This window comes from Marmota marmota, unplaced genomic scaffold (assembly GCF_001458135.2).
Source record: "Marmota marmota marmota unplaced genomic scaffold, marMar, whole genome shotgun sequence".
Taxonomy (NCBI): domain Eukaryota; kingdom Metazoa; phylum Chordata; class Mammalia; order Rodentia; family Sciuridae; genus Marmota; species Marmota marmota.
Window position 1 is genome coordinate 62,082,328 of NW_025999968.1, and position 27,703 is coordinate 62,110,030.

General features: G+C 61.6%; 1 protein-coding gene across 3 annotated transcripts in view; it reads left to right on the forward strand.

Moving 5' to 3' along the window:
• The window catches only part of Agpat3 (1-acylglycerol-3-phosphate O-acyltransferase 3), a 64,236-nt gene that overhangs the window by 4,013 nt on the left and 32,520 nt on the right, over positions 1-27,703 (forward strand). For 2 of the 3 annotated variants that reach the window (XM_048803761.1, XM_048803765.1), the window contains exons 1-2: positions 2,903-2,969; positions 6,103-6,191. The gene's annotated coding sequence lies outside the window, so the exon portion shown is untranslated. Of the gene's footprint in view, positions 1-2,902; positions 2,970-6,102; positions 6,192-27,703 lie in introns of those variants that run through there. The other variant, XM_048803762.1, reaches the window with a different exon arrangement.

The window sequence follows — 27,703 nt, forward strand, 5'->3', positions numbered from 1 at the left end:
CCTCCCCCTCCCTCCCTCTGGCTCCATATTCTGGAGGTGTAGGGCTACAGGGGTTGGGTAATGCCTCCTTCAACCAGCCAACCAGGCTGCAGTCCCTCTGCTGAGTTGGGCTGAGGGCTGCTCGGCCCACTCGTGGGTGAAGAGGACAACGGGAGCAGCCTCAGGCGCCCTCTTTCCTGGGCGCTCCTGACCCTGTTTCTGCTCAGGGTGGCCCTTTGCATCTGAGGGAGCCCTGGCAGCATCTGCCCTGCCTGGGGCTGGCTGACCTGGCTCACTGCTCAGGTCCCAGTGCCCACTAGCCTGGAGGTCTGAGGCACTCACCGAGTGGCAGGATTCTGCCATCCGTCCTTGGTGAGAGGACCATCAGCATTCCAAAGCTAATATTTGGTGATTGTGGTACAACTTCTCTCTCTGTCTCTGCCCTCTGACTTCCTCTGGACTCCCTGGAATCACTCAGCATCGACCATCGCATCTCATTGTCCCTTCAGATGGTAACGTTCACCCCACAGGTTTGAAGTGAAGGCTCGGGGAGTCTTCCTCTTGGCTGGGGTGTGGCGTGGTGAGCCGCAGGCGGCTCTCGGCCTGAGGTATTAACCGTCCTTACAGAGGAGGTTGCCGACCTTGTTCCAGGAGGGCCCCGGAGACCACAGTGGCCAGGTGCCACATGCGCCTTGGTGACAGTCTGGCTGGAAACCCAGCTGTGTCCTGTTTCTGGACACGTGGGGTGTGCGGTGTAGACGGGCTGTTCAGTGGATTCCGGGCCGGTTGCTGAATTCATCAGTGTGATAACTGCTCTGGTTACGGAGGACGCCACACCCTGAGGAGAGACCCTCGGGGTACTTAGGTGTGAGGCACTGTGGGGTCCGAGCAGCCCTCTGGCCAGGAACGGGGAGGTGTGAGGAGGAGCCAGGAGCCCAGCCTGGTGCCTGCCGAGTCTCGGCGGCTTGGGGCCAGGGAGCCAAGACCTGGTGCAGCCAGAGCGGTGTGCAGTGATCGCGAGAGGCTGGAGTTAGTGGAGGGAAATAAAGGGCAGGAGGGAGTTCTTAGAAAGGCGCCCCGGGGAGCAGAGGGGCTGCTCCAGCCCCAGCCCTCGGAGAGCTCCTGGCCTTGGCCCAGGCTGGGGTGCAGTGTCGCTGCAGCTAGCAGAGAGCCTCTCGGCTCCTCCAGTCAGCACCTGGCCTGAGCTGCAGGCTGCTGGGCCTCAGCCTGACAGAGCTGACGGCGAGACTGGAAGGGGTCAGGCCAACTCAGCCACAGCCTTTCCAGGACCAAGCCCGGTGACAGCTGAAGGCCTGCCACCATGTCCAGCATCCAGTTCTCAGTGACCGCAGCCACCATAGGAGAACTGTCAGTCATCCAGATGGGAGTCAGCAGATGAGGGGTTCAGGGCTGTGGGTGGATGTTCCCTGAGTTCAGTGACAGGCCAGCTGAGCCGTGAAGAGGAGGCGCAGTAAGTGGAGAGGAGAGCAACGGCGCATTCAGTCGATGTTGCCGGAGATGAGGTGGCGAGCCTGAGGACACAACACCGTGACGTGGGGCAGAGAGAAGAAAGGAAAGGGGGCCCTGGAGCAGCCTCATCTGGTGGAACAAGGGGCACGTGGTAGGAAGCACTGGATGAAAACTCATGTCCAAGAAGCCAGCGCTTCCCGAGCCAAGGAAACAGAAAACCACAGCAGCACACGTCACGCACGTCACAGGGCTGATGCTCAAAGCCCAGTCAGACCTGTCCCGTGCCAAGGAGCGGGTGAGAATTAGAACAGGTTCTCCTTGGAAACTGCAGTTCAGAGACAAGGAGGGGCAGTACCGGGCCCTTCTGCGCAAAAGCAGCGGCTTGACCCTGCCTCACACCACGTTGACAGTTAGCTAGAAGCGGGTCCCCGAGAGAGTGAGACCTAAAGACCGGAGAGGAAAGGCTGTGTCGCCGGCCTGCCTCTGCCAGCTTGGCGGCCGGCCAGCTTGGCCGACTGATGCTTCTCATAGTCCTGGGGGCAGCAGGTCCTGGGTCTGGGTGCCGGCAGATGGGCTTCTGCCCGGGTCCTTCCCGACTGCCCTCGCCTGGCAGAGGGGGAACAGGCCCACTCTCAGCCCCCAGAACCTCATGAGGCCCCACCTTCATGTCCTGTCACGTTAGGCTCTGGGGGAGGGGACACAGCCCACGGTGTGTGTTCAGTGGAACAGATGGCATTGCGACCTGAGGCATCAGGGCGAACCTTGGGGACATGGTGAAAAAGGCCAGTCACAAGGAGACAGATGTGTGATCCCAGCAGAGTTCCGGAAGTGGTGGGAGTCAGAGACCAGAAAGGCGGGTGGCAGGGCCTGGGGAGGGGCTGGGGTGGGTGTTTCGCAGGAGGGGCAGGTTGTGGAGATGTCTGCCCAGTGTCAGGCGGCCAGTGCCCCGGCCTGTGCACAGGCGCAGTGAGATGGTCAGTTTTCTGTTGCGCGGATCTCGGCCTAGTTTACAGCAAATGAACCCAGGATGGGCTGACCTGGGTGGGCTCGCTGTGACGGAGGGAGGGCTTGGTTGGGCTGGTGTCGGGGGACTGTGGGAAGGGGCAGTGTGGTCAGGAGGCTGGCAGAGCCCTGGGGGTGGAGGAGCAGGAGGCCTGGGACCTTTTGCTCCACCCGGGGACAGGCCACCTCTGGCTGCTCCCAGAGCCTCAGGGCTTCAGGTTGCTGTCCTGTCCTGGGATGTGGCCTCCAGCTGCCTCAGGGTCTGCTCATGTCCAAGGCGTCCATTGGCCTCTTTGTCACCTACTGATGGGCCCCAGGGGCGGTGCTCTGGTGCTGGTGGGAAGGGAAGGTGAAAGTGCCGCTCTGGGTCCCTCCCGGCCTCTGTTGACAGGAGCCTGCCCGTCCGGGTCACCTGGCGGTCCCGTTCCCTCACTCATGGTGTGTCCTCTCCCTTCCCGGCCCTTCAGGTCAGACATCTCCGAGGAAGTCGTTGCCTGCCCCGCTGACCGCGTGCCTTGGTGAGTGCCGAGGGTGCCTGCAGCATGCCGCGTTTCCGTTCGTGTCCCTGGGCCCCTTGGTGACCTGGCCAGCTTTGGCCAGCAGAGGCTGGAGACCAGTGACCTCTGCACCCCAGGTTCCCACCAGCTTAGATGTGGCTGTTGGGGCCACGGGGGCCGTGGGCGCCGCAGGCCTCAGTGTGATGCCCGTTGGCGTCTCCAGGGCCTGCGTAGGTAGTTCCTGTGCTCAGAAGGGGGTCCACAGAGCTGCCGCCGTCTGCTGCAAGTCTGCATGATGAAGTTCAGATACTTCTGTCCCTGGGAGGGAAGAGTTAAGCTGGAAGGGGCCAAGCCCAAGTGTCACTGGGCCAAGGCCACTGCTGGGGCACAGCTGGGTTAGGGGTCCCCTCAGCAGAGCAGCCCCAGGAGCCCCTGGGCCTCCTTGAGACTGGCTGGTAGCCCTCCATCTGGGACCCCTGGTGAGGCTCTGGGTCAGTGCACATGGACCTGAGAGGTGGAGCCGGCTCCTGCAGGAAGCCCCCGGAGCCTGTGCTGGTGGCGATGCAGAATTGGCTGGCCATTCAGTCAGGTGACAGGCCCCCAGGCCCGAGGACAGAGCTGCCCCTCCAGGAGGTCCGCAGGCCTGGGGCATCTCTCCTGGGCTCCCACAGCCCCTCCTAGGGGTCTGCATCGTCCCCCGGGGCCTGCTGGTGTTAGGGCTGCGCCACAGGCTCATCCACGGTGGTCAGGCCTGGGCGGGGGCCTTGGCTCTCCTCCGTGGACCTGGAGACAGCTGCCTTGGAAGTGCCTTCTGTGGTCTGCCTGGAAACTTCTAGGGTTAGCTCGCAGTCCAAGTTCTCAGTGGGCAGTGGCCAGGCAGCGTAAGCTCCTGGGTCGCAGCATGACCCTGGTGGCCGAGAGCCACTGCTCCATGAAAACACACCTGACGGGACAGAAGCAGCGTGCCGCCAATCAAGTGGTTATTTAGGAAATCTGACTCAAAATAGCGTCAGCCCTGTGGCCCGGACCCTGAAATGCCTCTTTTTTCCTGAGTTGAAATGACTTTGTGTGGCGTCTCTGTGGAAGTGAGTGCTTTATTGACTACTCTGTAAGAGCCACTGTCCCAGTGAGGGCGCTAGTTGGGGGCCCCAGCCCTCCGGCTCTCCCAGTCAACCAACGCTTGCTCCTTATTGATCTGCTACTTAGCCGTGTGCTTTGTTAAATCGCTACAAACTACTACTATGTACAAAAGAAAACAAAGCACATTGTACCTAAAGCTAAACACCCTCCCTGCTCCTTTCTTTTGACTTAGAATAGTGGTCCCCTGCTGGGCTGCCAGGCAAGGTGAAAAGGGTTGGGGGTGGCATCGGGGACCCTCGGGCCTCAGCCTGGCGGGACTGCAACCGGAGCCGGGGAGGCGCCTGGTCTCGGGTACGCTAACCCTTGCTGTGCTGGGGTTCCACGCCCCAGAGGAGACGTGAGAGGGCAGAGGCTCAGACTTTGCCCCGCTGGGCGTCTGGGGAGGCCCGTGTCCTGCAAGGGAAGCCCTTTTCTTAGACGCAGCAGCAGATCTCACCAGGTTCAGGGCCGTGGAGGAGCCTGTGGAAACCACCATAGACAGAAGGTCAGAGGGAGTTAATTTTTTTCTTAATATTTAAATTTTAATTATAGAAGTTAATCTGCTTGTAAAAACTGCACCCAGATGCAAATCCAATGAGCAGCTGAAAGTGTGCTTCCCCTGAGCCCTGGGGGGTCTGTGCAGCCCTCGGCGTGCGGCAGCTCTGGGGCGTGGGTGCCTTCGCGGCCAGGTGGCGCTGTCTTGGGGCTCTCTTAGCACAGAGCTGCTCATCTGTTAAGGCCTCTGTGTTTGTGCACGTCCTAAACCACACACATGTGCCTTGCACACGTCCATCTGGGTGATCTTTCAGTGCAGACGCCTGGCCATCCGTCATGGCTGCGGCATGGCCGGTGGGCTCGCCCTGTGTGGAGGGGCTGGCTGGGGTCAGAGGTCACCTGTCCAGATCAGAGGAGCCCTGGCTGCTGGCTGGCCCAGATGCCGCCTCCGTGGAAGGTGGACTTTGCCTTCCATGTGGTGTGGACCTGGCCCTGCCTCTGTCCCTCTGGCCTGTGCTCTTTGTAAGTCCCTAAGGTGTCAAGGTGGTGCCCACGCGGCCTGGGCTGGGATCCATTCTCCACTGGGAGCATTGCTACCTGATCCGGGTGGCCGCGCCCCTCCTGTGAGGCCTGGGTGAGGGCTCGTGTCCGGCCTCTATTTTCTGGTGCCTGGTGTTCCGCAGCGCTGCTTCCCCAGCCCTCTGTGGTGCTGGCCAGCAGAGATGAGGGGCTGTGGCCTCTGTCCAGCTGTGCTTGGCCTTGCAACTGCTGGGCATGACCATGTGTGTCTTGTCTTACGGACGCCATCTGTCTGACTGGGCGTGGTGCTGGGCGTGGTGCATGATCCAGCAATGAAGGTTGCCTCTGAAGCTGCCTGGCCCTGGGGACCCCAAATGTCTGCCCGTGCTGGTGATTTGGTGTCCAGAGTCACCAGCTCTCGGGATGGATGCCTCTGTGGCAGGTGTCCTAAGGCTTGAATGTGTCCTGTGGCGGAGGCTGGAGGTCAGAGCTGGAGGGCCCTGGGGGGCACCCACCTGATGGTGTACACAGGGGGCCGCACCTCACGCCTGCTGTCTCCTTGTCCCTCTAAGCGAAGGTGGATTTCTCTCATGAGGGTGCTGGCCACTGGAGGCCCTAGCGGAGGGCAGGAGCCGCCTGTGTGAGCACTCTGCCTGCCCATGGCCTCCTGCCACTCTTGTTACTGCCCACAACTGGCCTCGAGAACTTGGGCGTTCTGTGTGGACAGCTGGGCGTGCCCGGGTGGAGGGAGCGTGCTTTCTTCTTCCTGATCTTTCTCTCTCTTACTCTGTTTTTAAGAGACAGAGTCTGCTGTGCTGCCCAGGCTGGCTCCAAACTCATGGGCTCCAGTGACCTCCTGCCTTAGCCTCCGGAGAGGCTGGGACCACAGGTGCTCGCCTGGCGCCAGCTCTCGGGATGGACGCCTCTGTGGCAGGTGTCCTAAGGCTCGAGTGTGTCCTGCCTCAGCACCCGCTCTTCTTGCTCTGATGAAACACATTGTTTCCCTCCTCTTGTCTGACAGTGGTCACACTGATTGATCTTCGGTGGCAAACAGAAAACTCCTGTGTCCTCAGCTTAGCCAGAGCTGGTCGTGGTCATCGGTCTGTCCTTGTAAGTACGTGGCTGGGGCTGGTTTGCTGATAAGTGTCATGGTGAATGTTCGTTTATTCCTGGGCGAGACTGGCCAGTCTTATTCCTGCTGCTTGCCGTGTCCCTCCATCAAGTGAACCACTGCCATTGGAGATGGTGGCACCTGGCAGGGGCCTTAGGTGAGTGTGCACCCTGAATGGACCCTAGTTCCAAGCGTCTTTATCAGGAAGTGGGTGGAGTTGGTGAAGCTGGTGTCCACGTCGTCAGAGAAACGCCGCGACCTTCGTACAGGTCATCTCATGCCCTCCATCCTGCGTCGACGGAGCGAGCCCCGTCGAGGGGTCACAGGTGTTACCTGACGGCTTTGTGACTGTTAGGCTCTGCTTGCTGATTTTTTAAAAGGACTCTTGCATTTGCTTTCCGTAGTGGTGAGCTCAGGAAGGGCATCCACCTTTTGGTCTCTACACACTCTCAGAAGAGCGCTTGTTTCTGGGAGTTGGGTCTGTTGTGGTTCTCAATGAGGCGAACTCCCCTGTGCCCCAGTGGGCACCTGGCAAGGTCCGAGGTGGTTTTGATTGACACAGCTGGTGGGGAGCAGTGGCCGCTGGTATCTAGTGGGTGGACATGAGGGAGGCTGCCGTGCAACTGCGTACACAGGACATGCCACCCCAGACAGGGTCCTGCCCAGCTGTGAGTAGAGCGTGGTTGGGAGATCCTGTTAGTGACATGTACTATGTTAGAAATTAACAGAGGACATGGAAAATATCTGTCACGGGGCTTGGGTGTGGGCCAGTGGTGGATTGTGTGCTTAGCGTGGCCAGGCATGGTGGTGCACTGGTAATCCCAGTGACTCGGGAGGCTGAGGCAGGAGGATGGAAAGTTTGAGGCCAGCCTGGGTGACTTTGCAAGACCTTGCTTCACAGTAGAAAACCAGGTCTGGAGGTGCAGCTCAGGGATCCAGCACCTGCTTCAGTTTCCAGCATCAGAAGAGGAAGTGGCGGGGGGGGGGGGACTTGAAGACCGCTAAGGGCAGGGCCTTATTTCTGGTTTCACACGGCACACACCCCTGGCGGGCACACACCCCTGGCGGGCATCACTCTGTGCACAGCAGCCCTGGGCCATCTGGATCTGGTGTGCCCCGGGCGGCTGTGTGTCTTCCCGGCGCGTCTGCTGCTTACCTTTGAGCCACACTCCTGTCCCTCCAGCCTCCTGTGTCCCGGGCCATGTCTAGGGCTTTGCTTGTCCTTCAGCCTGTGCCTGCGTGTCGCCTCTCAATGCTCCGGTCAGTCTCCCTGCCTCGTGGCCTCTGGCCGCACCCCTGCTCTGGTTTCCCACCCACTTCTCGCTGCTCCTGCGGCGGGATGCACAGTCGTCCCGCTGCTGTCCTCCTTGCCCGACTTCCTCCCGCGGGGCAGGACCTCAAGCCAGCCTTGGGGTTCCCGAGTTTCCGGACTGTGTCTCCCGGCATGCTGGCCACCTGGGTGCCCAGGTCCACCTGCGGCTCTGGAGACAGGCTGGGTCATGGCCTGCAGACGAGGGGCCTGACCCTTGGAGAGGGGACCCTGGAGTGCATCGCAGGACAGCCATGGCCACCAGCACCTGACCCCACGCACGGCTGGGGTCTTCCTACGTCACCTCCTGCTCCATGGCATGAGGCCGTTTCCCTGTGCAGCTGGGGACAGAGCCTGCCCTGGACTCAGGGCCATCCGCAGGTGTTTACACGTGGCATGTGGGGTGTGGCGTAGTGTGGGTGCTGTGTGCAGTGTGGTGTGTGTGTGCTCTGGTGTGCGTGGTGGGTGCTGTGGTGTGCTGTTGCACTGGTGTGTGTGTGCACTGGTGTGTGTGTGTGCGCTGGGTGTGTGTGTGCGTGCTGGGTGCTGTGGTGTGTGTGTGCACTGGTGTGTGTGTGTGCACTGGTGTGTGTGTGCTCTGGTGTGCGTGCTGGGTGCTGTGGTGTGCTGTTGCACTGCTGTGTGTGTGCGCTGGGTGTGTCCCTGGAGGACTGCTTGCTGGGGCAGTCCGTGCACACCGGCTGAGTGTGCACTGTGGAGCTGTGGACAGTGGCTGGCTGTGGAGAGGCAGCCTGAGGGGCGGCTCACCCTGGGGGACACTCTGGCTCAGGCTGCTCTTTCTGGACTGGTAGGAACCGCTGGGTGGCTGGCTGTGCCTGGTTAATCAGTGACCAGCTGCGGCTGGCTGGTCTTTCTAGGGATGAAGCGCGCTGTTTTCTTCACTGGACACTGACCTCCTGGCCTGGCCTCTGGGTCTGGAGGGTGAGTGGCCAGAGCCGCACTGGGGCTGGAGCTGGGGACGTCTGATGGCGACGTCTGCGTCCTGAGGCTGCTGCCGTGCGGGTGCAGGTTCGGCCAGCAGTGGACGGCTGAGACGGGCTGCTTTGTGGGGTGGGTGTGTAGAGGGGGCTTCCCTCTGTGCAGTCAGCCCTTGGTTCTGTGATCCAGGTGGAGGAGGCGCAGCCCAGGGAGGGAGGCGCAGCTGGCATGGTGTGTGGGCAGTGCCAGCCAGAGCTGGGCCTGCTCTGCAGGCAGGTGCTTAGCGATGTGCACTGGGAGACCCGCTCCAAGCATCAGGAGTGCGGGGTCATGTTGTTTGTGAAGGAGGGCCTTGAGGTGGACAGACTGGGACAGGCCCCAAGGGGTTGGTGAAGGCACAGGGGTTGTGGGCTGGGAACCTTGCTGGTCAGTGCTCAGCAGACAGTGCGTGTCCTCCTGTGGCCTTGCCGGCTCCCCAGGGAGTGCCCTGCTCCCTGCCTCCTGGTCACTCCAGGAGCGTGGAGACTGCACTGCACTGACCTTGAGACCCCCAGGAGCCTGCAGTTAGTTGTTGAATAGTTGGAACTGAGGGCCTGCCCTGTGCCAGGCATCCCCTTGGGGTCAGGGGCTGAGGGAAGGCTGCAGGTAGGAGTCCCCTGCAGTGTGTGCTCTTAGGCTTCCTGGGGCCCTCTGAGCTCCACAGACTTGTGCGACTCCCGTCCTAGGAGCCCTGACCGCACAGGGCAGCAGTGGGCACGAGGAGGCGCAGTGCTGGCGGGTAGCACGGGCCTAACTCTTCCTTGCCATGGTTTGGTCAGGAAGTCAGTCCCCTCTAGTGCTGTGTGGGCCCTAGCCAGGGACAAGGGGTCACAGCTGCTCTGCACGTCCTCAGTGGCCCTGGGGGAGGTGAACCAAAGGACCCCTGCCCGGCCCCTCCCATGCCGAGAGGGCTATCATGAGGAGGAGCTGTCCCTGGAGAAGCCAGAGCCCGGCCACAGCCACCGCTCTGCAGCCAGAGGTGTGGGTTGTCAGCAGAGGAGGTCCCAGAGAGGGACTTTGGTTCAGGGCTGGCAGGGTCCTGGGTGAACCTGGGAGGAAGGAATTTCAGCACGAGTTTCTGGGAGAGTGCAGCGTGTCCGGGGTGACCGGCTCAGGGAATGCCGAGGGGCTGCTGCTTTCAACAGAGGGTCTGTGCTGAGGCGGGTCTCTGCGTGGCGATGGGCGGAGTCGCACTACTGCGGCACCCTGTGCGACAGCTCTGCTCTCTCCGAGGTTCCTTTTGGCAGTGAGGATGAGGCGGGCACCTGGGCAGGGTGCGGGTGGCAGCTCAGGGTGGGCTTCCCAGCGCAGGGCTTGCCGCCTTTCTGAGACTCAGCATCTCTCTCTCTTGGTGTCCCCAAGTTCCTGTAGGCATGCACACCCCACCCTCACCATGCACAGTCACACCTGCACACACGTTCTTACACACCGATGCATGCACCACACACACTCACACACACTCGTCACAGGGTCATTTGTTGGCCAGATCAGTGGCGGTCTTGGCCAGTGCGGGGTCTGTGGCTCTGTGCCTGCTCTTGTCAATCAACACCACATGTTGGCGTTGCGGCAGGGAACTGGCAGGGCGTGCTGAGGGACAGCAAGTTGGGGCTGCGTCCCAGGGTGGAGCGCTCTGTAGGTGACAGGCCGTGGCAGGCACCAGGCAAGACAGTGGGCGTGAAGTTGCAGCGTCTGCCCCTCGTGGGACCAGTTGTGCAGGTGCTGTGGGCAGACCAGCCGTCAGGAGGCCCTGCTTCCTCTCCCAGCGCTCTGCACAGTGTGCCCACACCGCAGGGTCTGCCCTGCAAAGGGGAAGAAAGGCCCGGGCACTGGGCACATTTGAGGAGTTGGGGATCGGATCTGCAGCCTGCAGGGGCAGTAGGCACGGCCTTGCTGTCTCTGGGTGGAAGCGGGCTCGGCACCCCTACGCCAGTGTGTCTGCCAGAGTGGACCTGTTTGTGTGCTGCAGGGGCTGAAGCCGGGGAGCCGGGAAGCCGGCGAGCTGGAGGTGAGTATGTCTGCCGTTTCCCGACCCCGGGCCACGGACTCTCAGGATGCAGGCTTGCCTGATGGTCGGACCTGAGCTCCTGGACTCTCTCCTTCTGCCACTCCCTCGACGGCCAGTCACGTGTTGCACCCTCGAGCCAGCCGGGTCTACGTGGACGCCAGCTGGGCACCCTCTAATCTGATCCCAGGCTGATGCTGTCTGATCCCCTGGGTTGAGGGCACAGTCCCCAAGACACCTCCACTCCAAAGGCTGTGACCTGGGCTGCTGAGCTCAGGGCGTGATCAGGGACCCCTCCTCGGGCTTGGTTGACTTCCTGGGAGGCTCTCTGAGCTCAGGAAACACCTGCATTGTCCAGTTCCTGATAGAGGGTCCCGTGCACACGGTGCAGGGAGGCGGAGGATTCTCCTGCGGGAGGCTCCCATGGGGGATGGCTGGGCCCCTCCACAGGTGGATCCGATTGCAGCCTGGAGCCCGCCGCTCTCGGGCAGGGGTCTCTGGAGCTGGGCTGCCAGCTGTCCTCCCGAGGTGGGTGGTGGGCCTGCCGTTCAGCCCTCTTGCCCTCTGGCCTGGCGACTAGCAGTGTCCCCAGGCTGTCCCGTCAGGCCCTGCGATGGCCCTCCCAGCACACCTGGGAGGCTCTACCGACGCCCTGAGCTCTGGGAATTCCGAGTGGCAGGGCGCTGTTCCTGAATGTGAGCCGACTCTTCTAACAAGAGCTGCTTCTGCTCCTCATCACTCAGGAAGTCCCAAGGGATTTGGGAGCTCGAGTCAGGAACTGAGGCCAAGACTAAAAAGTCAGTGCTTCCTGTTTTAGAGCCTCCAGTTCTAGGCCTGTGGGCATTCTCACAACAGGTCTGTTTGCTCCTGTGACGTGGCTGGTCGGGGTGGGCCTGTGCCTGCTGCTCTGCCCCTGGCTCTGCCCTCCCAGTTGTGGCGTTCTGACCTCAAGGTGGCTGCTGCCTCCTGGCCATCTCATCTGCATTCCAGGCACATGCAGGCTTTTCCTTTTGAAGAGCTTGCCCCGAGTCGCTCTGGTGGCTGTCCTGTGGGTAAGGAACAGGGACATGGCAGCCAGCTCTCCTGCCTCTTGCCAGGATTCCTCTGTATTTGTCCTGCATCCAGTTGGGTGCAGACAGGTGTTTTTCTGTTTGTGCCTCCCTTGTCCTGCCTCCAGGCAGAGCCCCGTGCCCTGGGGTCACTCTGCAGCCTTAGCTAGCCAGGTCCAGATCTCACTCTGTGGAAATCTGAAGGCACTGGGAGACCGTCAGGGCGCCTTCTCAGCTGGCCGCGGTCCTGGCTCCGTGCCTGGGCATGTGCAGCTGGCAGCCTAGGCAACGCTGAGCCTCCCCCCGGCCACTCGGTCACAGGTGAGGGGACTGGAAGTCCCTCTCTCGCTCTTTCCAGTCTGGGAGGGAACGAGGGTGGATAAAACCCGGGCTCGTCACCTCCCGGCCACCTCCTGTGCCACTCAGCCCCACTGGGGACCCACCCAAGCCTGGCTGAGCCACAGGTAAGGGCTGAATCTGGGCACCCTGAGCAATACTGGGTCTCAGCCTGCCCCCAGGACACTCCCCCACCCCCGTGTTCTGGCCGCTGGAGGAGAGCCTGTCTCCTCCACCCCAGGAGTCCAGGACTCGTGTGTCCCTCCTGACCCCGAGCTCCACAGCACAGGGGACCCTGGGTGACTGGGACCCCCCCGCCCCTCCCCTTGACACCGACACGTGCCTCCCTGCTGGAGCCCATCTGGGAGGTCAGATGTCACCTGAGGGCCGCGAAGGCCAGCTGTGAAGCTCTGGGTCTCAAAGACGGACTGCGCCCGGGGCCTGTCACCACCCCACTGCGAGGTGCAGGGTGAGTGCACTGTGACCTCAGCATTGACCCCCTCCACCCTGAGACTTCAGTCCTCTCCCCTCAGCACCGTCCGCAAGGTGGGGCAGCGGATCTCGAGTTAGCGTCCCGTTCGGCCATCGCGTTTCCCCTGGATTGCCAGCCAGTTGGCATAACTCACGTGTGGGGGTCCTCACGTGTGGCGGGGTGTGATCTACCTGGGATCCCAGGTGGTCCACTTGGGCCTGCGGCTCAGCCACCTCTCCTGACCTGCACAGGGCCGTAGAAGTGGCATCAACGGGGACTAACTGGCCCGGGAATGTGTGCTGCAGAGGAGCACCCAGACCCTCGGGAGGGACGCGCACGCCGCAGCCACGCGGGCAGGGTGGTTTCCGAGGAGCTCGAGTGGGCTGGACACGGGGCCCTGGCCTGCATGCCCCACCCCTAGCAGTGGACGACAGGGTGGATGTCGGGAGCTGCCCCAGTCACCCCAGGTGCTGAGTGCCATCAGCTGGGGTGAGGTCATCTCACACTTGACTGCAGCTCTGGCAGGTGCTGTGTGGCCTCGCAGTGGGGTGGAGGAGAACACTTCCTAATGGAGTGGGTGGGGGCCCTGCTCTGCAGATCCTGGTGCGTGGGGAGCCCGGGCTGGGACAGAGCCCCTCACCCTGAACTATGCCGGCTTAGGCCGCGGGGGAGGGGCAGGCTAAGGAGATGGTTTCTGCACAGGGCCCACCCTGGCACCTTCAGCAGACCCCTCTATCCTCTGGGAACCAGCCCCGTGTGCGTGGCTTCCTGTAGGAGCGTGATGCAAACAGGAAGCTGAATTTGTGAATCAGGCACAGGAGGAGACCCACAGTGTGACTGGTAACAAAGTAGAGCCTCTGCAGCACTGTCCTGGGGAGAACGCCGCTCACAACGTGCGCATCTCTCAGTGCTTTCGGAGGGTTGGCCTCAGGTAACTAAGCCCGAGGGTGAAGCCACGGTGTGGGTGGCAGCGCCGGGCAGTGGACCAGGTGGCTGTCCCCAGAGGCGCTCAGGTTCTGCTGGCTGCAGGACAGGTACGGGCACCTGTCGCTGCAGGAGCGGCAGTGGGGTGGGCGTGGAGCGCGAGAGCGCCCTGGCCTGTTGAGGAGGGGGTGCCCGTGCCTGGCTGGGCTGGAGGAGCAAGCCGCAGCCCAGCCCCGCGCACGTGGTTCCTGGAGTGCTTGTCTGGGTGTCCAGCGCCTGCGGTCTGCCCTGCTTTCCTCTCTTTTCCTTTCTGCTAAGGGTGGAACCCAGGGCCTTGCACGTGCCCGGGAGGCGCTCCGCCACAGAGCTGGTGGGAGCCCCCGCTGTGGTCTCTGAAAGCAGCCTGCAGCTGTCTGGGGGCTGTCCGGTGCAGAGTCCTTCTGAAGGGGGGCTGCTTTTTCTGGTCTGACAGTCCCCACTCCCTGTGCAATCTGACCACTGGCCTCTTGTGCTCATCAGACGTGTCCTCAGGAATGGCCAGCTGTGGTCCGTCCCGCACTCCTGTCCCATCCTGTGCTTTGTTGGATGGAGCCACTTGGCCCCAGAGTGAGGGAGGGCTCTACCGAGTATGCAGGAGGAGCAGAGCAGCCCCGCAGCCCTGTGGCCGGGGCGGGTGCCGGGCTCGGTGCTCTGCACAGGGGTCTCTGGCTGAGGGGTCACGTCGAGGTTCACTGTGTGGAGAAGACACACTGGCTCGTTCGGGGGCTCAGCACACAAGCACAAGCTGAGGAAAGAACATAAGACACGCTGCCCTCCCCTGGGAGGCCCATGCCACCGAGGACGGTGCCAACGCATAGTGCCCAGGGCCCGAGACCTGCACAGGGCGGGACAGGGCAGGCCAGGTGCAGCTCAGAACCAGGAGGGAGGGACAGAACCAAATGGCTGCTGCCTGTTTCTGTGGCTGCTGTCACTCAGGAAGCTGGGACAGAGGGAGGAGTAGAAAAGGACAGTCCCTCCACACTACAGGAGTGGCCGGCTGTCCACTGCCACAGGCTGCCAGAGCCCCACGTTGCCCTCGTCCTGTTTCTACAGGGAGAGGGGCCTGGCAGCGGTGCAGGGACTCCTGGTGTGCAGGTCACTGCTGGGCCAGCCGGCACAACCCTGCCGCGAAGCCTTCTCCCCAGACCAGGCCTGGCGAGGCGGTGCCCAGCCGTGGGGACGCCACAGGCCTTGGGGAAGCTCAGAGAGCTGGGTGAAGGTGCCATCTGCGGAAACCAGCCAGCCTTGAGCAGGAGGGGCTGTGGGTCAGGGCTCGGAGGGGCACACGCAGTGCCAGGCTGGCAGAGGTGACCGGCAGCTCTGCTGCTGAGCTTGCGTGTCTGGCCCAGGTGGCCACGCCTGATGCCAGCTGCGGAGGTGAGGCCTGAGGAGCCCGACTTCAAGGCCATCCTGGGCAACTCAGCAAGGCCCTGTCTCAGAATAAAACAGCAGAGCTGCGGAGATGGCTCAGGTAGAGCCCCCTCCTCTCCACGCCGCCCCGTCCTGGGGCAGCGGGGCAGCACCCTTGCTGGGCCCTGCCTTCTCACGCCCTCCGTCCTCTGTGTCAGGGCCTCTGCCAGCCCTGCCCCCCTCTTAAGCCCTGTATTTTTAGTAGGTGACCTTGGGGAAGTAGGTGACCTGGTGCCTTCAGGGAGGCACGGAGCACATTGAGGCCACTCATCTGACCAGCCTGGAGAGCAGGAGGGGACGGAGGCCTTTGCCAAGGGCCTCCTTCCTGCCCAGCCTTCACCCCCAGTGTGTGGGGGGGCGGCTCCCCACTGCTATTGGTGCTGTTTTTTGTCCTTGGCTCCTGGCTACTAAACCAGATTATTTTAAAATTTAATATTGGCTTTCTCTGGAAGGTTCTAGGTTGGTTTCCAGAACACTTGGTTTCTACTAGGAGTCTTCATAGCAGGAGTCTCAGGAAGGGCCTTGCTCACCACTGAGACTCCCTGGGCCCGTTGCACATGGCTGTCCCAGCCAGCGGTGCGTCCCCTCCCAGGCCACCTGTCCAGTTGTGGCTGCCTCTCACCTCCTCTTGGCTCTGCAACTTTTACTGGAAATTATCTCTCCGTGTGTCTTTTATGTTCATTATCTATTTAAAGATCGTAATGACGATGCATGCTCATTTTAAAAAATAAAGGATTTTAGACTTACTTCTACCAGGGTTCTGGGACGACTGGGCAGGGATAGCCAGGGAGGCCCTGGCATGGCGCCGTCAGGCTGTGGGCAGCTGTGGGAGCCAGGGAGCTCAGTCCTCTTTGGCCAGCTGTCTCAGTGTTACCATCATGCCCACCTCGGGCAGGTAAGGGGTTGCTGCTGGTCAGCTGTGGCCCGAGAGCCACCACGGGGGCCGGTGGGGGCGGTTTTTAAGGTGAGTGCCAGACCTAGACCAGGCAGGCGTGAGGCGGTCCCTTGTCTTTTGAAGGCTGTAAGACAAGGCTGCTAACTCGAGAAGTGAAGTGCTTTAGACTTCCTCGCCCGAGCAAGCCAGAGCACAGAGCCCAGTGCGCTGCCCTTGGGGGTCGTGGCTGCTCATGATGTGGGTGCACAGATTCTTGGGGTGTCCTTTCTGCTCCCCAAGACTTGGTGGAGAGGGTCACTTTTCACTGCTGCACTGAGGACGGCCAGAGCCTGGGGAGTGCCCTGGTCCATCCCCTTGCACTGGTGAGCCTGGAAACAGATAGCCCGGCCGGCGCAGGATGGGGACTGGGGTGGGGCGTAGAGCCAGGTTTTCCCCTTAATCACACTGTGGTTAAAGGGCCTGAAGACTGCCCCACCCGGGAGGGAGAGACCTTCTAAGGTGTTGGCAAGTTGGTTTTGGTTCTTAAAATTCCTTCCTTCCCTCCTTCCCTCCCTCCTTCCCTCCCTCCCTCCCTCCTTCCCTCCTTCTATCCTTCCTTCCTCCCTCCCTTCCTTCCTCCCTCCCTCCCTCCTTCCCTCCCTTCCTTCCCTCCTTCCCTCCCTTCCTTCCTTCCTTCCTGTCCCAACCTTTTTCTGTAAAGTTTTTAAAAAAGGTCTTTTTACTCCTCTTGGCAATGGTCCAAGTGTCCCTTGGGCAACGTGAGTGATCATCTGAGTAACTCTGTCACCCTACCGGCATGCCACGCTGGTTCCCACCTCTGCCAGCTGCGGGCACATCCTCTGCCAGTTTACATCCTGATGCCAGCAAGCCAGCAGGTGCCCAGGTGAGGGTTCCGACCTGAGAAAGGCACCAGGAGTTCCGCTGTGCCCTGCATGTGGGTGTGGGGCGGGGTTCCGCGGCAGCAAACGTGCTTCTCTCAAGGGGAAGAGCCACTAGAAAGTCATTAGGAGTGTCACTTTTTCTATTTTTGTTTTTTGGCACTGGGGATTGAACCAGGGTGCTCAACCACTGGGCCACATCCCCAGCCCTCTGTGGTTTTTAATTTTGAGACAGGGTCTTGCCAAGTTGCCCGGGCTGGTCTTGAACTTGCAGTCCCTTCCCCCAGCCTCCAGGTAGCTGGGATGACAGCCGTGGCCACCGTGTCTTGCTTGGTTTGACTCCTTCGAGGACTAAATGACGATGCCTTGAACATGCACTTTGACCGGGCTGTCCCTTGTGTCCTTGTCTTACCTCACGAGCGTGTTGGGACATGTGTGGAGGATGTGGCGGGCAGGGGTGTGGCAGGCCCAGGGGTCCTCAGAGCGAGTGTGGTCCCGCACACCTTGCTGCATCCACACAGTGAAGGTCTCGCAGCTGATTCACAAGAATGAAGGACGGCCGCCCAGCCCAGCTCAGCCTGCCTCGCTCCGGTAAGCCTTGGAGCCCAGGATGTCCTGTCCTCTCCTGCCTGGGCAGCGGGTGGGTTATGCAAAGGCCAGAGAAAGTGCCCGGAGCAGCATGCAGGACTCAGGCTTCTCGGAGGAGGCATGTAAGAGGTGGGAGTCTTCTCTGAGAGGAGCCCAGGGGCCTCTGGCCAGTGGGGCTGCCTGCCCTTGCAGCACTCAGGCCAATGGTGGCCAGGTGGACAGGCAACACGCATCCTCTCCATAGTGCCCTGGGCTGCGTGCCTGTCCCCATGCAGAGAGGGGTTTCATCTCACACTGCAGGGGCAGTGACATCACCAGCAATAGCCTGCCTGTCTGACCAGCATCCTGAGGAGCAAGGTCCCTGAATACATGCAAGGAAGTAGCCTTCTCAGATCACACACCTGCCAGATCCCCGTGTGCAGAGAAGGGCCGCGTCCTGCGAGATAGTACACATCTAGTCTGCAGCCTGCTTGTTCTCATTGTTCTCCTAACTTGGCGAGGTTTTCAGGAACAGAGAGGGGCCCTCAGGGACAGGTGTTTTACTCTCCACACTTTCTTTAAGGACAAAACGTGTAGGAACTAATTACCCCCATTCTACAAATAAGGGAATGGAGGCCCAGAGAAGTTCAGCATCCTCCCCAAGGCCACGCAGCCTGCTGGCGATGAGCCAGGTTCACCTGGCAGCATGCTCCATGATCTGCTCACGTGGGTCATAAGGACCCAACAGACGACTCTGTCACAGCACCCAGTGGGGAAATCAAGTCACAGAGTCACATGATGCCACGGTGTGCAGTCATACTTAGTGCTAGCCTGTGTCCAGCATGAGCGGGCCCTCAGAGTGTGCCACCCTGCTGCATCCAGTGCCTTCTCCTTGCTCACGTTGGCGCTGCTGGGAAGGGACCCCTGCTGCACAGGTGCACCGAGCTGCCCCACCCCCGGCCTGCACTGCCCTGCTAACACCCACCTGCCGGCTCCTGCAGGCTCTTGAGGCTGTGTGCACCACTTTCCCATTGTCCCCTGCGGGACAGTGGCCTCTGCCCACCCAGACCCCTGGCTTGCTGGCAGAGCGGACTTGGCAGCCCTGTGCCTGCTGCCCGAGGGCATCAGGTCCCGCAAGTGGACCCCATCTTACACCAGAGCCCACTGCAGAGGGGGCCCTTCCTGTGGGAGGCTGGACCTGGCCTCTGCACCTGCCTTTGGCAAGCGCTGCGGGGTCACGGTGAGGCACGCAGAGGGCCACGGGCACAGCAAGCTCCCCGTGGGCCTCCGGATGCTGACCGGATTCTGTTTGCTTCTCTGGCTGTTTGTTCCTTGTTTGGTTTGCGTAGTAACCTGCTCTCCAGGTAGGAAGGATGGTTACCCGCTGGCCCCTGAGGTCCCGCCAGCCTTCTCCTGAGCCTTTGCCGCTGTCTGTGTCACCACAGTGACACAGTGGCACAGTGAGCCTGTTTATGGGTGGGGCTGTCCTTAGCTGCACGTTCTGGGTGAGGGCAGGTTGGGTTGAGGAGGGGGTACCTCCTGGCCAGAGGGCACAGTTGCTTCCCGTGGCCACCTCTGTCCTCTGCCTGAGGCTGGTCCCTGCAGCACTGGGGAGAGCCGAGTGGGCATCCAGGGCCCCAACTGCCCGCTGCTTCTCTGATGCCTGCCATTCCGTAGTGAGTCCCACAGAAGCACCTGAAGGAGGGCGCCCAGGGCTCTGTGCCAGCCAGGTGGTGGATACATGCCCTGAGCCTGGGGGCGCCTCTCCTTGCCCCTGGGCCCTTGCCCTGGTGTCTGGGCTTCGGATGTGGTCAACAGGCTGGTGGGGGCAACCCCCAAGGAGCTGCATGGGCTGCATGTGACACGTGGGCTTCCCGGGGGCGGAGGTGACTTGGGACCTTCTCCCGCCCTGGGATCCTGCAGCCGCTGTTTCCCATCCTGTTCAGCCCATTTCTTGAGGCCCGGACATCTCCCAGGCAGGTGGACAGTGTGGTTCACCTGTAGTTTACCCTCGGTGCTGGGAGAAGTCGAGCCACCCGGCTGCCGGCCCTGGAACACTCCTGGGCACGGAAGTGACTCTCGGGCTGCTGGGGTAGAGCCACGGGTGGCCGGCGGGGGAGCTTGGACACCCAAGCCCCTGGTCTGCGGTGGTCTGGGCTCCTGGCAGGGCTATTTGAGTTGGCCGGGGTTCCAGCAGGGGAGAGCTTTGGTCACTAACTGAGAAGGCTCCTGGCAGGGTGGCCTCAGAGGCCACACTCTTCTGTGTCTCCGTGGGACAGGGAGACTTGTTCAGTGGAGTGTTGGCCATGCGGTCCTCACGGCCACTCGGGGACCTCTGCACCCAGCTTCTTGATGGCGTGGAACCTCGAGGGGGAAGGCTGGGTGGGTCGAGGAAGGCAAGGAGTGTGTTCGTACCTGGGCTGGGTGGCAGAGCGGAGCAGGGGCTGATGGCAGGCCCAGGGGACCAGGGGCCTGGCACCTGGGCTGCACCATCTGAACCGGGGCTGGGGCGGCCTGCCTTCACCTTCCCTGGAGGTGCAGATGGGGTCGGGCCGGGGGCCAAGGGAGACCGCGCTCTGGAGGCGGGGCCACGTGCCCCTAATGGTGACCCCACCCGTCCCCTCCCTGGCTCTGCCTCCTGCCCCCCGCCTGGTCTCTCTGAGGCCTGTGTGCTTTCCTCCCTGTCTATGCCGGTGGCACAGGCCAGAGGCGTGGGGGCTGAGACTTGGACTGAGACTGGCCTGCCGCTCACGAAGCCCAGGGCTGGTCCAGGCCTGGTGGTTGTGGCCAGTCCTGGGCGCGGGGCACTGAACGGGTGTCAATGAGAGAACCAACGAGCTCCGTGACGCGTGTGGCATCCATGTGTTCCCATGGTTGTGCCCCCAGGCCTGGCTCAGGGACCGCTTACTACTAACCAGGGGGAGTCAGGGACACTTGGAGTCTCTCTCAGCTCACTGCATAAGGGGAGCGCGGACAGGGTTTCCCGATGCCTCATGAACTCGCTGTTCTATGTCGTGCCCTGAGGAGACCCCAAGAGATTGTGCCAAAGTGCTCCTGTTCTTGTCTTTCAGAAGCTGTGTATAAATCGTTAGTTTTTCAGATGCAGGAAGATGACCTGTAGACGTATTCCTATGCGCTGTTTTTGGGTAAGGACAATGAGGATGGAACCCAGGGCTGACCTACCACTAAGCCACATCCCAGCCCTTTTTATTTTGAGGCAGGGCCTCACTAAGTTGCTGAGGCTGGCTTTGAACTCGCAGTCCTCCTGCCTCAGCCTCCCGCGCTCTGGGATTATAAGTGTGCGCCGTCATGCCTGGTTGCTGTGACATTTCCTTGTGTAGTTTGTTAAACTATTTTTTTCTTCTTTTTTAACCTGAAAAAAAAGAAACGGGGGAATGAATCCTGAGCGGTCGTGTAGAAGTAGGAAGCGAGCTGACTCCAGTTTGGGGACCCTCACTTCCTGCTGGTACCGCGCCTTGCTCAGACGTCCGTGGAAGGCCAGGATGCAGTAGAGGAGTTCATCTGGGCCAGGGCACCTGGGCAGAATCTGTGTGCCCACGAGACCCAGCTTCGGAATGCCCCTGGCTTGGACAGCAGGACAGAGCGTGGCCTTCGCCACACTCCCGCCGAGTGGGGACGGAGGGCCCAGGGTTGTTTGGGTTCTGCTTCTGGCCTGGAGAGAGGCTCCAAGCAGTTTTTAAGAATTAAGGAAGTAACTGAGGAACGGATGGCCCTGTGTGCACAGCCACCACGTGGCGTTTAGGCTGTGCGTGTGTGTGGGAGGACTGCCGTCTCCGCCGTGGTGGACAGCGCGGGGTGAGTGGGCGGCTCTCACACGCTCAGCCCACTTCCTGTGGAGGTGCCCAGAGGTGGTGCCCAGAGGTGGTGCTGGACCCAGAAGGTGTGCTTCCAGACTCTTTGGGAGCCACCTGTTTTCCACAGCGGCTGTGTCTGTCCGCATTCCCACCAGCACTGTGGAGGGTCCTTCCACTCCAGGCCTTGCTGGCCTGTCCTCATGAGGGGCGGGTGTGGCGGTGAGGCTGACCTGTGCTGCCGCAGCTCTCTGCAGGAGCAGGAGCCTCCCCCAGGAGATTGCTCATGGCTCTGCCGGAGCCGGGCCCCTCGGTCAGCGGCCTGACCACCTGGGGATTAGCCTTAGCCAGCACCAGGATGCTCAGGGTGATCCCCCATGCCCTGCCGGAACTAGGTGGCTGGATCATGATGGATGGGCTCCCCGATGGTTTCCTGACCTGCTGGAGAAGCCGTGGGCATGGTGTTCCCACCTGGGGCGTGCATTTCCCCGTGGATGCATCTGAAGCTATCTCTCCGGGGCCTTCAGGGGGCCGAAGGAGCAGCACCCCTGGAAGAAAGTGTCCAGAAAGTGGTGGAATCTCACCCTTGCTGTCCTCACATCCTCTCCCAGCAAATGGCCTTGGACAAAGCCGGTGTTGGTGGATAGCTGGAGGCCCTGGTTGCCTCCTGATGCACTGGGATGTCTCTGGCAGAGGGAGGCTCCAGTGGGAGCCTGAGCGTCCCAGAAGGTGTCACACCCGGAGGCCCATGAGCTCCTTGCGCCCTTGCAGGTCTCCGCTTTGCCATGCATGGCCCTAGTGCTCCGTGATGGCTCCTGGCCCTGGTGCTCCGTGATGGCTCCTGGCCCTGGTGCTCTGTGATAGCTCCTGCAGACATGGCCGAGGCTCGTGGGCCCTGAGGGCATCAGAAGCCATCCTCTGCTCAGCCTTCTGGAGGTTGTGGCACAGGCTGGGGGGTCTGAGCTTTGTCCCAGCACCAGCTCTGCTGGGGGTGTCCCCAGGGGCAGAAGAGCTTCCCTGCCTGCCCACTGTTTGCCCACCTCCTCTCCCTGGGGTGCATTAACATCTGGATGAAGCGCACAAGCTTCCCGGGGATACCTGTTCCCAGTAGCTGACTTTGGTCTTGTTTTAAAAGCACATTATCACCTTTTGTGCTCTCTGTACTGTTCACTTCTGCTTTACAGTAAAAACGTCCCTGCCCTACACCTGAGTCGGATGGACGCTCCTGCTGGCCAGCCACGTGGGCCCCGGCTTCTCAGGCCCCTGCTTGCGCTGTCAGCTAGAACCCTAAGGGACCCTGCCTTGAGGAGAGGGGCCCCGTAGAAGGTGGCCCTTGGTGGCCGTCCAGGGTCCCTGGGACGGGGTGTGTGCATCAGGGGCAGAGCACAGCAGCCTCTGAGCCACCCTGGGCATTGCCGCAGCCAGCTGGGACCAGCCACGGCTCAACTTGGGCGCCCACCTGCCTTTTCCGCGGCCCTTGCCACACTCCGGCCAGGTCTTACTAGCAGGAGGAAAGTACGAGGCCCTCGTGGCGTGGGCTGCCGGTCACGCTTGCTGAGCTGGGGGCAGGAATGGCGTTCCTGGGGCCCTGTGAGCTGGGCTCTGCTGCACACCTGGGACTTGCAACACGTCCCAGTGGACCTTTGTCTTGCCCCTCAGTGTCCCGGGGGAGCTGGGTTGGCAGCAGTGCTCTTTGGAAGGGGGATGCCGGAATCTGTCAATGGCCACCTTGCATCGGAGCAGTTCTGAAGCATGGTCAGAGGGCCACACGGGCCCACAGAAGCTGCTCCGCGTTTGCCACTGCCACTGTGCAAGAGGCTCCTCAAGTGTCTCACGCCACCCAAGTGACAGGCGTCCAGTGCCTCACACAGTCTGGGGACGGAGCGGCTCAGCAGACAGTTTGGGCTTCCCTGGAGTCAGGTGGGGTCAAGATGTTGGCCTGGGCTGAGCCTCCTGAAGGCTCCGTGGGGCCAGATGCCTCCTGAGGCCCAGGTCACACTGCCACCAGCCCCATCACAGGGAGGAAGGCCAGCAGCCTCAGGATGGGAGTGAAGTGTCGGGCCCTGCCAGAGGCCCTGTGTGGTGGTGTGGGCTGCTGTTCGGCCCCAGTGTGGGGCCACACCAGGCCTGGAGCCCTGGTGTCCAGTACCATTGGGCAGCTCCGCTGTGTCTGGGGCTGTGGAGGACACAGAGGGGAGCCTCCCCCGCCCTCCCCATGTGGCTGTTCCCCTGCCAGAAAAGCCATGCTGGGCGCTGCTGTCTTCCAGGAGAGTTCTTGCCTGGGTCTCGTCCGTCTCCCAGCCCAGCCTCTCCCAGCCCGGCCTCCTGGCTCTGCCTGGGGCACCTTCCTTTCAGAGTCAGCTTCAGGCTGGAGCTGCAGGGTCAGACCTCCGGCACCCGCCACTCGCCAGCCAGGCCACCAGCTCTGAATCCGGGGAGTCCACACGGAGCCCCTGCCTGGAGCCTGGGACAGGTGTCCTGGGGAACAGCCTCTAGAGCTGGGTGTGGCCTCTGTGGACCCTGTCCTGTGCTCAGGGTCACTTGGGGGTTTCCTCAGCCCTGGCAGATGGGGTAGGAGCACATGGGGCTCTTGGGTCCCCAGCCACATGGGTCAGTGCTGGGCGGGGCCCAGTGACCTGCGACTCTCCTGTTGACTGTGGCTCCGGGTGAAAGCTGCTTACTGGATTAGTGGGCTTGACGGCAGCGGGTGGCGGAAAGGCCAGTGCCGTGTGTCCTGCTGCAGCGCATCCTGCTGTCCCTGTGGGAGTCTCTGCGACCGCCAGGTCACTGTTGGACTGCTCAGCCCCAGAGTCCGTCTCCCCAGGAGGGTGGCTCTCGGCACCCGGCTCCCTCCTCCTGCTGAGCACAGGCTCTGGGCAGCTGTGGCGCCTGCCAGACGTGGCACGGGCCTGGTCACAGCGCACATCTTGGATCGCATCCCTCACCTTCTGGCCCGAGGCCGACACCTACTCACCCGCCAGGCTCCCTCCTCCCGTTGAGAGAAGCCCACAGGAGGTGCAGGATGCTGGCCGGGTCCTCAACCTGCCTCTTCTCGGGGGTCTGCGCTGGGCTGCTGGCCGTGGCCCTGGCCTACTATCTCTACTGGTAAGCGAGGCCGGTGGCCTCCCCCTGCCCACCACTGGCGCTCCACTCCCCCTCACAGGTCCCTGCTGTGGCCGGGGTCTCAGGGCCAGGGAAGGGGGCCCAGGTGGCAGCATGCATCCGGCCCCGCACAGGGCCTATAGGACTGTCCCCTTTTCAGCAAAGGCGTCTCTCTTCGAGATGTCCCTGAAAATGGCGAGAGGTGTCACTGTGTCCTGTGGGTCCTAAGTGCTGGCTGCCTTCCCCAGGAGGACAAGTGTCCCACCTGCAGACTCAGCTGTGGCCTCTGCCTGCTCTCGCTGTTGAAGGTCTCTGTGTCCTGCAGGGTGCACTGGGGGTGCTGGCCCACACAGTGGCCTGCGAGTGAGCAACAAGTGGGTGGTCCCCTCCCAGTGACCCTTGGACCCAGGAGCCTTTTACAGAGGCTCGCGCTCTTCCTGGCAGACCGCCAGGCTGCGCTCAGATGGGACGTTGGCGCCTGGGCCTCTGTTCTCTGGCAGCAAGGTGGGGACGAGAGGCCTGCGCTGTGTGCCGAGGGCCACGGGGACTCAGGACCACCGTCATCGGGGGCTGGCGGTGCTGGCCGAGGGGAAGCTGGACAGGGCCGTGTGGAGATGGAGTTAAGAGCCTGGCCCGCCAGGGAGAGGGGTTTGTCCCCTCTTCAAGGACTTGAGCCTCAGGGCGAGTGAGGCAGGATGGTGGCTGGTGAGGATCCCAACCCCAGGAGGAGGCCACTCTGTCGTGTCAAGCATCAGGACACTTGGTGACTGTCCCCAGCAGCTGGGCGGGCGGAGTGTGGTGGCCAGGGCTCACCTGCCTCATGGCACCTGGGGAGGGCCAGGGTGGTCTGGGCTCTGGCAGGTGTGTGGTCAGACACAGGAGGCCCGGTCACCTGCCCCAGCTCAGGATGGAGTGAAGCATCTCGTGAAGGATGGCTGGTCTGGCCCACGGGGCGTGGTCGGAGCTGGGCGCTCACCTCCCCGTGGCAGGTGCACCCGGCTCTCATCCGCCCGATGCGCGGTGTTCCCTCTCTTGGTGCGCGTCCAGCCTGCCAGGCTCGGCTCTGCCCACCTGGTGGGCCCAGCTTGAAGAAGGCTCTGAGGCTGCTGGGTCTGCCTGGGGGCGGCAGCTCCAGCCAGGCCCTCCAGAGCCCGCCCTTCCCCGGGCTCAGGACTGGAAGAAATGCCGAGATTGCCGTTCCCTGCCTCCACAGACTCGCTCCTCCTGGTCACTGCTGAGCTTTCCGCTGCCGTTGTCCCAGGCCACACGGTGGCCCTCTCTGCCAGCACCAGCTCAGAGTTCCCTGGCTGGGCCGTCACCAGCTGAGAAGCCATGCTGGCCTGCTCCCTGCCCAGAGCCCGGGGCTCCCTCTGCTGTGGAGCTGTGGGGCGTGGGGAGGGCTTCCTGTCCCAGGAGGGGCCACACCACGTGTGGGAACTTGGCAGTAGGCCAAGGAGAAGGGCGCACGCCCTGGGTGCTGCTGCAGGGGGGCACCTGGCCCCCACAGGACGCCCGCGAGCCCCACTCCCTGTGACCCTGCCCTCTCCAGCACTGGCTCCTCCCCAGCCGCCGCAGCCCAGGTGTCCCGCCCCACAAGGCAGCACGGGGAGGGGCTGCCCGTTGGCTCACTTGTTGAGGCCGGGTCTTCCCACAGCAGGCTCCTCCTCCTGCCTGTAGGGGGGCGGGATGGTGGACATCCGCCACAGTGCCCAGCCCCTCAGGGATGATAGCAAGGACCCCCAGAGCCCCTCGTGGGTCCCCCTCCACAGCCCTTCTGCCCTGGCATGGTCTCAGGGGTGGACCACGTTTTCCTCAGTGCTCTCTGCTTCAGATTTGGGTGCAAGGTCCCCAGGCCCCATCTGTGATGGGGAAGAAATGCCCAGATGCCTAGCTACACATCTGCTGTCTCCTGAAGGTCCTTCTGCTTTATTAAAGTGATCAGTGCCTGCTGTCGGACATGCGCTTACCGAGGCTCTGGTGAAGTGCGTGGTGAACAGAAGATCACGGTGCTTTAAGTTGATAAGTGGCACACGTAAAACCCACCGCCCCGTAGGTCCACGCCAGGCCCTACTGCTGGGCTGACCAAGGGCACCTGACCCTGGGTGGGAGTGGTAAGTGGGGTCCAGAGCATGCTGGTCACTCTCTAGGGACAAACCAGGGAGAACTCTGGCATCAGGCTTGTGCCATTGACCTTTTTGCTAAATCTACTTGCTGCGTTGACTTTTGTCTTCAGGATGGGGAGAATGGGGTTGCCTGTCCTCAGTTTCAGTGAGACCCTCTTGTAGTAAGTCATTTCTTGGGATTAGGGCTTAGACATGCAGTTTTGCAGATGCCAGAAATGATCAATGACTTATTATTTGTTGGGAAAATAGCACCTTTGTTTCTGGCTAGAACCTGAGCGACCTCCATAATTGGCTTAAGGGATCTTTCAGATGTAAGCCTGTCACTGGGGTGGGGGGCTGGCTATGCCTTTGCGTGTCACAGAAATGCGGGGCCCTGGCTCCCGTTAGTCCTTACAGTCACCTAGTGGCACTGGTGGCAGAGGTCAGCTTGTTATTTTAACCTTCAGGTGAGAGACTGGCATTCAAAGGGTCCCATCATGTGCCGAGACAGAAATGGGTCAGAAACCCTGGCTCAAGCACCCTGGCCGGGCTCTCAGTGGACACCCGCTCCTGGTGCCAGGTGGAACAGACGGCAGCAGGTGTGCGGGGCCCGCTGGGCCTGGGACACTGAGAAGTGACCTTCTCTAGATCACTCTTTACCAAGTTGCAAAAGGAGCTGTTTGTCATCGTCACATAGGACACAGGTTCTTGATCCGCATCGACTTTGTGTCAAGGTGTTTTGACATTTTATCGTTGTGGCTAGTGGCTGCCCTGGTTCTGAGCCAGGCAGCTGCAGAGTGGAGGGGCTCTGGCCCCCACTCCTGGCCTCAGCTTTGGGAGTGTGTGGGTGTCGCTGTCATGCGATTTGTTGGTTTAACTCAGTCCTCACAGATATTTGCTGAGCATCTGCCCCGTGCAGGAGCTGTCCTGGATTTCTAAGTTTTCAGTGACTAAGAGATGAACCCTCACCTGTGTAAACAGTGCCTAGTGACTCCTCACACACGTCAGGCGTCTATTTGATTTATGCACCTGCCACCTCAAGGGTTCTGGTCATGGAGTCATTCTTAGATGTTTTCTGGGTTCCTTTAAAATTTTTATGTTCTTAAACTTTGGCTTTTTTGTTACATCGACTTTAGACAAGAATCTCCTGGCCTCTGCCACGTGAAGTAATTTGGGGTGGTGGCATTTGTATTCTGTTTGGTATTATAATCAAGTTCCAGCTGCTTCCAAGGGTTGAGTGTGGAATTCGATGTCCTTCCTGGGGGCCGCCCACCCAGCATGTGAATCAGGGCCTCTCCCCGGCCAGGCTTGGTGGTCTGCACGTGAGGCAGGCCCTGGGGGCAGTGAGTGGCGGCCCGCCTCCTGCCCTCCCTCCGATTCAGAACTAGCCTTTGCCGGGGACCAGTCCTGTTTCTGTGCCCTGAGCTCTGCCTCAGTGTGGACTGGGAAGGTGGACGCTGTCTTCCTCCCCAGGTGGCAGCAGGTCACTCTCGCAGCCCCCAGCCCTCTGCAGTGGAGCCGGGTTCCATGTCCCATGTCACAGAAGCTCTGTCCTGCACCAGTGCTGTATGCTCTGCCCCTCCCCCTCCCGCTCCCGACTTCCCACTTTTTGGGGGGCCCAGTCCCTCCTGGAGCC